Source organism: Lepidochelys kempii, chromosome 9 (assembly GCF_965140265.1).
Source record: "Lepidochelys kempii isolate rLepKem1 chromosome 9, rLepKem1.hap2, whole genome shotgun sequence".
In the NCBI taxonomy this organism is placed as follows: domain Eukaryota; kingdom Metazoa; phylum Chordata; order Testudines; family Cheloniidae; genus Lepidochelys; species Lepidochelys kempii.
Genome location: NC_133264.1, coordinates 86,167,512 through 86,179,808, shown reverse-complemented (window position 1 = coordinate 86,179,808; position 12,297 = coordinate 86,167,512).

The following is a 12,297-nucleotide window of genomic DNA, read 5'->3' as shown; positions in this document are numbered from 1 at the left end:
CCATCAGCTCTGTCAAATTACATCAGCTGACTAGCCCATAGAATCTATGTCATTTGTCCAAGGTCACAGAGGAAGTCAGTGGGATTAGAAATTATTCTGGCTCCTAGTCCTTAACTCAGATTATACCTCTTCTTAAGCAATGGGAGTGAAACCCTACCCCCACAGAAGTCAATGAGCGTTTTGCCATTGACGTCAAAGGGGCCATGATTTCACCAATGAGATTTAAGGCAAAACGGGTTAGGAAGGATGGACAGAATGAAAATAGAAACAATCCAAGGTTTTGGTTATTTCGCTCGCTGTCAAACAGTTACAATTTATTTCCAGTCTGAACTCCTCTCTCTCATAAAATATCATGAGTCTTTTCTTTGGAATGAAAAATGTTTTTTTCTGAATTATAAATGGATTTACAGGAAAACTTTCACACAAAAGCCTTAATGAAGTTCTGTCACAATATGAACCAGGATGACATTTGATAAAAATGATAAAAACAACCCTACTTTTGTAATGATAATTTGGTAACTTGGAATACAACTTTTTTCCTATTATCCTGACTAAGACGTTTTTTGATGCATTATTTACTATGTGAACAATCTGAGACATAATGAATAATGAACCAATGTCAATTAGGCACAAACCTTTGTAGATTTTAAGATATACGATATGAAGAACTCTACCCTGTATATTCAAGACATCTTTAGAGTAAAACAGAAAACATGTCTATAGTTGTCAAAACTGCTAAGGACTGATACTTTTCATGAAGGGAGGGTAGAAAAAAGTTCAACAAAAATAAATTGCATATTAATTCATCTGTGGGAAAACAAAGTAGAAACTTCAAACACTTAGTATGTGTAAGATAATCATTTTTATTTATTCAGAAATGAACAGCTGCAAAGCAAAACAGAGAGAGACTTTTCCTGGCTGTTGTCATTATAACTATGTCACACCTTAGCCATATCGACATTTATACTCTTCTCAAATCAAAGATTGCTTTAAGAATATGCATTTAATTGACCATGAAACAAAGCTATATGCTTGATAAGTAAAACAAGCCATTTAATAAAAATATAGGGCCAGATCCTACCTTGTGCCTATCACCATTCAATATGAAATTAATCCATCCAGTAACTGTAATATCCAATGCTTCTGTGGTATCCAGGAATCACTAGCTATCACAATATAACATGCACACTTCGCCCATCTCATCTAAACTCAGACTGGATTGTTTCATAAGTCAATTGCATAACATTTTTTCTAAGGAATTAAAATGATAGACTACAGGGACATATGTACCCAATGAATACATTGTTTAAAAAAATGTTGTTTTAAAGAAACACTGTACAAGAAATTAATGTGTTTTGATGTCCTGTGGAACTGACAATATAAAAATCTATGCCTATTCCATGGCTATTTCCCATGAGAAATCACTCTCCTTAGTTATTGATATTGGAAACCAAGAGTGAAAAGAGTGTCCTACCCAATACAGCCTTACTAGATGCACAAAAAGCCACAATCGAGGATTTTTTTTTTAAGGCTGGTTAAAAAAATGACCTGGTTAGGGAGGAAGTTAAGGAAGCTAAAGAAAATAAATTTATAAAAGAATATATAACCATTGGAAGAAGGGGGAAATTGATAGTAATGAATATAAATCAGAAGTTAGGAATTGCAGAAAACTGATAACAGTAACAAAGGGACACAAGCAATGTTCCCTCTAATTTTTGACAGGCCATGTGTGCAAAAAATTTCTTCTGTGCAAATTGTTGTGCTTCTGTGCAAATTTTTGTGCGTGCAGTGTTTCACCATGTGCGCAAGGTTTAGAATCTGTGTGCACGCACACAGCTTAGAGGGAACAGTGGACACAAGGAGAAATCTATGCCCAGCAGAGTTAAGGACAATAAGGAGTTACTTAAATATGCTAGGAACAATAAGAATCCTGACAATGTCATTGGTCCATTCCTAGATGGAAATGGTAGAATTAACAATAATAATGCAAAAAAGCCAGAAATATAAATATTTGTGTAATCTTTTTTGGGGGGGAACCAGATATACTCATCATATGGTGATGATAACACTTCCTTTCCACTAGTATCTCTGGAGGATGTTAAACCAAAGTTATTAAAGTTAAACATTTTTAAATCAGCAGGTCCAGATAACTTACATCCAAGAGTTTTAAAACAAATGGCTGAGGAGCTCGCTGGACCATTAGTCTTGATTTTCAATAAGTTCCAGAAGACAGGAAAAAAGCTGATGTACCAGTTTTTTTAAAAAGGTTTAATGGGATGGCCCAGGCTGTTATAGGCCATCCGTCTGACATCGATCCCAAGATAGATAATGGAGCAGCTGATACAGGACTCAGATAAATGAGGGTAATATAATTAATGGAAATAACATATGTTTATGGAAAATAGATCCTGTCAGACTAACTTGATTTTTTTTATGAGATTACAAATTTGGTTGATAAAGATAATAGTGTTGATATAATAGACTTCTGTAAGGCATTTAACTGACATGACATTTTGATTAAAAAACCTAGAATGATATAAAATTAACATGGCTCACATTTAACGGATTAAAAACTGGCTAACTGATCGGTCTCAAAATGTAATTCTAAATGGGGAATCATCATCAAGCAGTTTCCAGTAGGCTTCCAGCAGGAATCTGTTTATGGCCCTACACTGTTTAACATTTTTATAAGTGACTTGCAAGAAACATAAAACCATCACTGATAAAGTTTGCAGATGACAAAAAAAAAATGCGGGGAAGTGGTAAATAATGAAGAAGACAGGTCACTAATGCAGAGTGATTTGGATTGGTTGGTAAATTGAGTGCAAACAATTTGCGATTTAATATGGCTAACTATAAATGTATACATCTAGGAACAACAGATGTAGGCCATATTTACAGGATGGAGGACTCTATCCTGGGAAGCAGAGACTCTGAAAAAGTTTTGCATGTGATGGTGGATAATCAACTGAACATAAGCTTCCAATGTGATGCTGTGGCCAACAGAGCTAATGTGATCCTGGGATGCATAAACAGGAGAATCTCAAGTAGGAGCAGAGTGGTTATTTTACCTCTTTATTTGGCACCAGTGCAACCACTGCTGGGATACTGTGTCCAGTTCTGGTGCCTACAATTCAAGAAGGATGTTGATGATTTGGAGAGCATTCAGAGAAGAGCCACAAGAATGATTAAAGGATTAGAAAACGTACCTTATCGTGTTCGACTCAAAGAGCTATATCTATTTAGCTCAACAAAAAGAAGGCTAAGGGGTGACTTGATTATAGTCTATGAGTAGTTACATGGGGAATAAATATTTAATTGACTCTTCAGTCTATCAGAGAAAGGTTTAACATGATCCAATGGCTGGAAGCTGAAGTTAGACAAATTCAGACTGGAAATAAGTTGTAAATGTTTGACAGTGAGCGAAATTAACCATTGGAATGATTTGTCAAGGTTTATGGTGTATTCTCCATCATTGGCAATATTAAAATCATGACTGGATGTTTTTTTCTGAAAGATCTGCTCTAGGAATTATTTTAAGGAAGTTCTACGGCCTGTATTATACAGGAGGTCAGACTAGAGAATCACAATGGCCTCTTCGGGCCTTGGACTCTATGAAACCTGAGAAAGTACCTGAAATGAACATGGACAGAGAGTTGGACAGAAATGCTTTAAAACTAATAAGTGATCTCCAGCAAAAACTGTTCTAACCTGCAGGGATCAGAGGCCTATGAAAATGCTTAACATAAAGGGGGATTCCCACTGGAACCTGAAAGAGAACATGCACATTTAAAGCTTCCCTGGGTATGTTTGTTACATGAACCTAGTTTACGGAGGAAAAACAAGTTGATTTGGGACTGGATCCAGATTCCCTTGAAGTCAATGGAGGTCTTTCAATTCAATCCAAATGGACTTTGGGTGAGGCCTTTGGAAATTAAGCGTCTACATGCTCCTGAACGAACCCTCATGTGAATGATCTTTCACCATATACTCTGAGGTATCTCTATTAATTCAACCTTAATAATGAGCTGGAAATAAAGGTGCTGATACTAATTGCCTAGCACTTCTGTGCTGAAATCAATTCTTAACACTGACCATAATAAATGCATTAGGGTTTTATACAAAATTTGTACTTAAAATAGCCATGAATCTTCCTAATGTGTCATCTGACATTTGTTATTACTTGGCTGTGGACTGGCTTTGAATATTTTATGAAATATTTATGGCAGAAGGGGATGTGGGATTCATAAGACTTAGACACATACAATATGCTGAAAATTAGTGGCAATTACCACTAGGGTAAAATTAGTATAATCAACCATTGATTTCTTATAAAAAATTACAGACTTAATTAGTGGCAGGTGGATATTTCTTCCATTTTAAAATGTACTTTGTTAGGGATTTATTTGCATATTCTTAGCTTTCTCAGGATTAAGTAAAATTCTGTGTAAATGTGAACTTCGGCTAATAACTCCTGGTAAACAGAGAAATGTTAGGTTCTCTGTAAAGAAAGAATTTATAAGTATTCCTTTCATCTCCAAATACTTTGTCAAAACAGGAGTAATAGTTATGTGAATAGCATCCAGTCAGTGAGGAACAGATTGTGAACAGGTGAAAGTGGGATTCTGAATTTATAAGTAATGCAGTTTGGTTTGTATCTGTAATATAAGGTGAACTACATTGGAAATGACAGGTTTCAGAGTAGCAGCCGTGTTAGTCTGTATTCGCAAAAAGAAAAGGAGTACTCTAAGGTGCCACAAGTACTCCTTTTCTTTTTACATTGGAAATGTTATATTTACAATGGTGCCCCCTGTAGTCTATTCTATGGCTCTGTGAAATACATTTTGAAATGATAGGCATGGAAGTCAGTGCATACTGACTCCTGTCATATGATAGATCCTAAATGTTTCTAACCATGTTTCACAAGGTGCTTCACTCACTGCTGGAGCGCCTCCTTCTGGCTGAGTCTGGGGATTAGATCTGCGAGGTCAATGCCCCTTCCTGTGGTTACGCACTCTGTCACCCTCTCAGTCTCCCTCTCTTGGGACTCAGCTGCTGCCCCTTCGTGGCATGGCCCTCTGGCCAAGTCACTGTGGTTTTCCCTTTCCAGGGAAATTGCATGATCTAAATCTCTCAGGACTCACTGTTCAAGACAGTTCTCTTTCACTACCCCCCTAACAGTGCCACTTCTCCAGTGGCTGGCAGGGGAACCTAGGCCCACCCACAAAACTGGGTTCCCTAGAACAAGCAGCCACGGTTTGCAGGGTCCAAAACCTTACTGCTGTATCCGTTGGGTAATTTCTACCTTGCCTTTTCTCACCCTGCAGACTCCTTCTACTCTCAGCTACTGACTTTTATACAGGCCCCTTCTGTTCCTAACTGAGCTTCATCTCTAATTAGTCCTTGTTCCCTGACTCCTCCTCCAGGTGCATCCAAGGTGGTTAATTGGCCCATGTAGCCACCTTAACCACTTCAGGCCTGCTGTGGGGCAGACACCTCATCACATTATGTTCTAGGACTTGTAGGAAATAAAGCTGAATTTCTTGCCAACACTCCTGTGTCACTCATTTATTATGTAAGAAATTGTTACCAAAGAGTCCGTTGATAAATAAACTATTCAGACAAAACAGAAATTTACTAACAAGCTGATTGCATATGTAAGAATGAGTGACTTACCAAGTCTAAAGGAGATTTACAGACTTTAAGGAGATCTGACTTCTGGGTTTAAACCTATATGACTAATAGACAAAGAAAATAAGTTAAATTCTGCCCTCATATACATGAGTGCAGTGTCCATTGAGAATGGGAGTTGTGCACACATCTAAGATCTGACTCTGGCTGACAGTAATTTCTTTCCTACTGGATCTGGTCCAGATATTCCTCTACAATCCTGCTCAAGCAGCACAAAGAGGCCAGATTCTGGCTGTAACTGACCAGTTCAGAATTCCTCTAGTGGAAGGTGTCACATTCTGGGGTGCAATGCGGACCAGTGAACGGTCATGTCACCACCTTTCCTGCAACCTTGGATGCCTCACAATTGCTTTGCTGATGTAGCTCTCACCCTGGGCTGCTCACACACAACCAAACAGCATGCAGGTCACACCCTGAGTGTCTGTGTATAGCTGCATCCTAGTCCAGCAACTCTGACCCCAGCATCCTCTCAGGAACACACCAACCAAACTCTGGCTCCCAGCAGCTTCGGTCAACAATCCTGAATTTTCCCCAAAATATGTGTTCTGCGCTGTCCAGCTCTCTCCTGGAGAGTTCAGATATTATAGGTCCGTTCCCCTGCAAAGGGTCAATATCCAGCAGCCTGCTACTTTAAATGGAGTTACCAAATAGCTCAGTTTAAACAAAGCACTGGATTAATTTTGATTTAAAAATAAAACAAACGTTTTTAATTACAACAAGACAGATTTGAAGTGAGTGTAAGTACAAGGTATTAAAGTCAGAAATAGTTACAAGAGAAATAAATATAAAACTCTTTCTAGTAGCTAAAACTTAAACTAGACTTGGTTCAAGGTAAAATCCCACCATCATTGTTAACCAAATGTTCATGTCAGGAACCCTCCCAAAGTCAAAAGGCTGGTTTCCTTTGTCTACTTAGGTGAAAGACAGAAAGAAAGACAACCAGCCAGCCAGCCAGCCAACCAACCAAGGATGTTTTTGCCCCTCACTTTTGTAGTCCTGACACCCTTTGAAATGCATTTTCCCTGAGGGTTACCACTAGATAAAGTTCCTTCCCTCTATGAGGAACCATGGAGTCTCACGGTGAAAGAGGTTCCATGTTGCTTGCTAAAATGTGGATCAATCTGTTCCTGTCCCCCTCCACTGCCAAACAATGACCATTGGACTGGTGATTGCCAATCACCTTTTATGACACCTGGCTAAACGTGTCAGCTTGCCCTTTGTTTTTGAGAAATTGGTGTACCCCCTCTTGCTGTCCCAAGGACTTTGTTTACTACTTATATGAAAATTGAGATAAACACATATTTCTTTGATTAGAATAGACCTGTTTACAACATCTGCCTAGTCAGAGTTATGTGGGTTTGAACATGTGCTATCGTCATTATACTGGGGAATTCATAACTTTTCATATAATATTTCTACATACATTTCAGCATGATATTATTGATCAGTGAGTTGTTAGTTTTCAAATGACACCTCACAAGGCACATTTTGTACAAAGACTATTACAATAGTGTGTAGACACAGGGTTGCAATCAGTCACAGAATGGAATTCTCAACTGGTGTAAAACCAGCAGAGCTAATTCCTTTACTAACTGCTTTTCTGCTTCCCATCACCTTAGTGTAGAGTGTACATCAAGGATAGGGAATGGCAGAGAGGAAGCCTAGCAGAGCTCTACTACACTGATCCTCCACGAGTATAGGGTTACTTCAGTTGCCATGTAAATTAGAGCAGCCTCTAGGCTTCCTAACCTCCTCAACCTGCTTTCCTTCCCCCACTGTGACAACAACAACTTAGAGAGACTGTCCCCTCCAGCACTCCCAATATCAGAGAAAAGCCATCCCTGTCCTCTAACAACTTCTGAAAACAAGAGTCTGGTCTATTCAAACCACCTTTCACCTTTAGCAGCATAAGAGACACACTACTTGTTCCGTGAATTTGGTAAGGCTGAAGTGCTGGAGAATTAATAGTGTAGCATGGAAAGCAGGGAGCCTATTTCTATCATCTGTCTCCTTCTCCAACCGTGTTCCACATTTCTCATCTATGGAAAAGTCTTTTTAGGTTCGCAGAATGTATCCATTGCAAAGCTCTGTCCCTTCCTCTGGATAGGTCCATCTGCAGCACAGCTGATGCCTACTACCCTCTAGATGTACTTACAGCAGGATTGGGCCTATGCATTTTTACAACACTTCAATGTTCTCATTACTGAGTGGCTACATGGCTCAGGAGATTAATCTAGGGAGCCTCTCATTTCTAGACAACTGATTCATATAGCACCTACATTGGTAGTGACCAAAAGTCATTACTTTATGAAGGGTTTGTGGTGGCTAATGTGAAATGAGTCGATACTCTCAATCCTATTATAAGTGGTCAAGTGAACATAGCATTATAAGCACTAACAAAACTCATATTTACTGACATCCTTTTCCAGTCTCAGCAGAGAAGCCAAAGATTAAATGGAGATGTGAACTGCATTACCTTCTCAGTCTTAGCAATCATCCTCCCAGGAAAGCTCGCACTGCTCTTGTCCATGCTGTACCTCTTTCTGAAATAGAAGACTTGGATCTATGGGACCGTCTAGCTAGCAACTTTTCTGAGCACTAAATTCTAAACATAAAAGTGCATATTATACATTAATACTTATTTTAGAACATTTATTATTCACCTAATAATTAACATAGTATCTACCTCTTAAGTAAAAAGTATTTATACACATCATAAGATTCCTTAGAGTCAGAGTTCTGTGTGATATATTTTCCTCCTAATGGATGCATGTACTTTCCATTAGTGTTAAGAGAAATTATGCATATGAACTGAGGAGGAAAGATCTCTCAGCCTGATGTGAAGACTATATTGGCTACAGAAACCCTAATCCTGTTATAGATCATCTACATTGGCGTCAAAGCCAGATAAATTAAGGTGTACTATTTACATGAGCATGTCTGAATTAGTATATGTTTTGCTGTTTCTTAAGCAGTATCCATTTTTCCTCACATTGCATCACCAGAAAGCACATCTGGACTTGCCTTCATTGAACAGAGGGGGCTGTTTGCTTAATTTTAGACTTACATTATTGATTTTTTCCAGGTGCCATTGTTTGGTGTAGTACACTGTTGAATGGCACTCTACACATTCAAACCTTTGAAAATGGCGTTTATAATGCAAGTGTTGGTACAACCTTAACTATGTCATCATGAATGGTGATGCTATGCTATCTGGATAGAGCCACACTGACCCAGGGAGCACTGAAGGTTCAAATCACTGGAAAGGTAAGTCTATCCCCAATGTTATGTAGTGATACACTGTTTGGATTATAAAATAAATTCTATGAAATTCGGATGAGACACTGGAATGGATAACTGCAGCTCAGATACTGGAAACATCTCATAAATCAATCATTTCAGGCGTGAACAGAATTTCCAGGTTGGTTTTGTACATATTTCATTTTTGCTGGTTTGTTTGATCTTGAAAGGTTTCTTTATTTGTAATATCCGTGCTCTAATTCTTTCCTTTTTTTAAAACGGTCACTCATTCCCGATAATCCCTTTATGCCATTCTGTTTTTTCAGTCATGGCTCCCTCAATAGCCTTTTAAAAAACCCACCAGTATTTTATTAGGGGCCCTTCCAGACATATGTTACTGAATTTGGCTGTTGTCTCTGTAATTAACAGTCTTTTGTTACTGCTTTTGCTCAAGTCAAAAGTTACAATTTTTTGGACCTTGCATAATGAGAAGACCCAGTTCTTGAAAGCCTTGTGGTCACTGTAATATTCTAGTTTTCACTGGCATAATGATATTCTGTTTACATTCAAGGACTAGAATAAAGTAAGTTGCAGTTCTAACTAGGGTATAAAACCAACATTTTATAGCTTCCACATTTCCTGTAACTTTCCTGGATCTGACCACCACCATCCATAAAGCCTCAGAGGCATTTTACTTTCACCTACACACATTAAGTAGAGTACATAAATGAGGGTTGCTGGATTATATGTGATTGAAATAAATCATATAAATTACTGGTTTCCTGTTAAATGATTAAATAGGGTTCCAAAGTGCTTGAATGACCAATATTAATTTCATTAGCTATCTGAAGGACAAACAAGATAATATAGTGAACGGGTCAGAACACAACTATGAGATACACTACTGCTTTAAGAATACAGCACCCAAGAGGAAGCTCTGGGCAGGCATCCTCGCTGAGCTCCTGGGGACGTAATTGCTGAGCCACCTCTTAGAAAGTAGAAGCATGTGCTGGCCTCCGAGCCTGGCCAGTGCTCCCTGCCCCTCTAATATATCAAGCAAGAATATTGTTGACAAATTATTTGCCCTTTTCTGTTCAGTTCTTGGCCACATTGCTGAAAAAGGTGTGACTTGATGCTAATTGTGATGGTACCTTTTGTCTATCCACTAGGTCAGGCTATGGTAGGGTGACCAGATAGCAAGTCTGAAAAACCGGGACAGAAGGTGGGGGGTAATAATTGCCTATATAAGACAAAGCCCCAAATATTGGGACTGTCCCTATACAATCAGGACATCTGGTCACCCTAGGATATGGACTGAGATCCACCAGTTGATATAGGACACCAAATGTTAGCTGTAGTGCCTTTGGGTCACTTTGGACCCAGGCTGACTAGAAAAGCTGTGTAGCCCATTCTTAGCCTGTTGAACTGTCCATTGGTCCACGCTGTTTCTGCTATGGAAATTACAGAGTTAAAAAGACACAGCTTATTTGTGGCTACATTTCAATTTTGAAAAGCTAGATTTTTGAGATGGTTATTAAAAGATGAATTTAGCCAGTGTCCTTGAGACAGTTAATGAGATATGCTAATATAAAATAAATAGGTCTGGTGTGAATTCTTGATAAGAAAACATCTGCTTGGCTCAGTTGCTTTCAAGGGAGGTAACTAGGTTTGAAGACAGTAAGATATGATAAGGAATATGCAGACATCTTGAAGGAAACAAGTTAAAAGAACTAATTGCTTTTCAGGTTAGCCCTACAACAAAGTTTCTCCATCTGACTTCAGCGTGATTTAGATGCTGAGGAAGGTAACAGGCATGGGGGAGCAAGCCACTAAAAGCAGACAAACAGGATGCATGGAAACCAACAGAGCAATAAAAGAGAAGCAACATCAGGGCTCTGCATCTTACCAAAACAGGATTAACAGGTCTTCCCAAGAGAGTGCATTTCAACCAAAAGCAACCACAACCATGAACCAAATAATTCACTTTGGCCATATTCATCCCAGTGCAGAGTGCCTGCACCAGACCCTATTCTCTATTTAAGTAGCACTTAAGCTCTTAATAAGTGGTGCATTTTGTGTAAGTCCTCTGCCTATGAATTTCACACATGCTGAACTTGGCTGGCTACCAAGATTTAATCTTTCAGTACTAAGGCTAGGCGCATGAGTTTGGAGTGGAAATTCAAACCACCTTGAACCATCTTCATTTGTATCTATTTAACTGAACCTGCAATGTGAGCGTTTGTTTTGACAGGCACAGCTTACTCCCATTTAGATACAGGTATCATTACTGTGCTGTTGCATCCTGATACAACTCATCTTGTATCATGTCTCATGGGGAGAGCGTTGGCCGGTGCCCTATAAAATCATGCATTGTGGGAATTCATTCCCTAGCATGTGGGGAGCAGAACATTGGCTGCTTTCTTGCATCTGTTCTGGAAAAGGCTTATGCTCCAGCACCATAGGTGTCCTGGTTTTAATCTTTTACTAATCATGAGATCATGCCATCTCCAAAACACTGTGGAACAGCTGAGGCCCAGTGGATCAAGCACAAGGCTGGGAGTCAGAAAACCTGAGTTAGTTCACAAACTCCACCACTGACTTACTTAGCCAAAAAGGTGAATGTAGCCTATGAAATTATCTGCAGAGATTATAATGCTTACCTGTCATTGCAAAGTACTTTACAATCAAAACATAGTATAGTGGAATCACTAAAAAGTTTCAACCATCTTGAGAGGTATTACCCATTCCAAGACTAGGGAATCTCACATAAGTAGGATTTTTTTATTTTAGTTTTTAAATATGGCCTGTATATGCTATTTTTACTGTTCAGTTTTTACAGAATTGTCAAAGTCTGCTCAGTCATTTAAAACATTCTCTGTATAATCAGTGAAAGATATTAAATTAGGACCGAAATTATACTCCAAATTTTGACTTAAATGAGAGTTATACCAGTGTAATGATGAGCAGAATTGGGCCCAGATTCTTGGCTATGGCTGAAGAGCACACAATACAGTTCAAAAGACTGTGCTGACATATCCTTTACACTCTCTGATCCTGGGCTGATTGAATGCTGGTGAAGTCATCCAGGGTAACCTGGGATCCACCACTCTGTCAGAGTAACCTGCTATACTTAGGTGGTCCTCCCAAGGGTGACTGATTTTAAGGTCAGAGCTACAGGTGGCGTGGTACAAAGCAGCGACACTGCACTCCAGGCCCTGGGACTACATGTTCTAGGTAGCATGATTTGTGCAATATTGGCTTTCCAGGAGTATAACATTTCAGAATAATTGACAGGCAGGTCATTTAGAGAATGGCTGATTGAAGTTACTATACCTGCATCATAATTTTGGTTTCAGTGAAGTACAG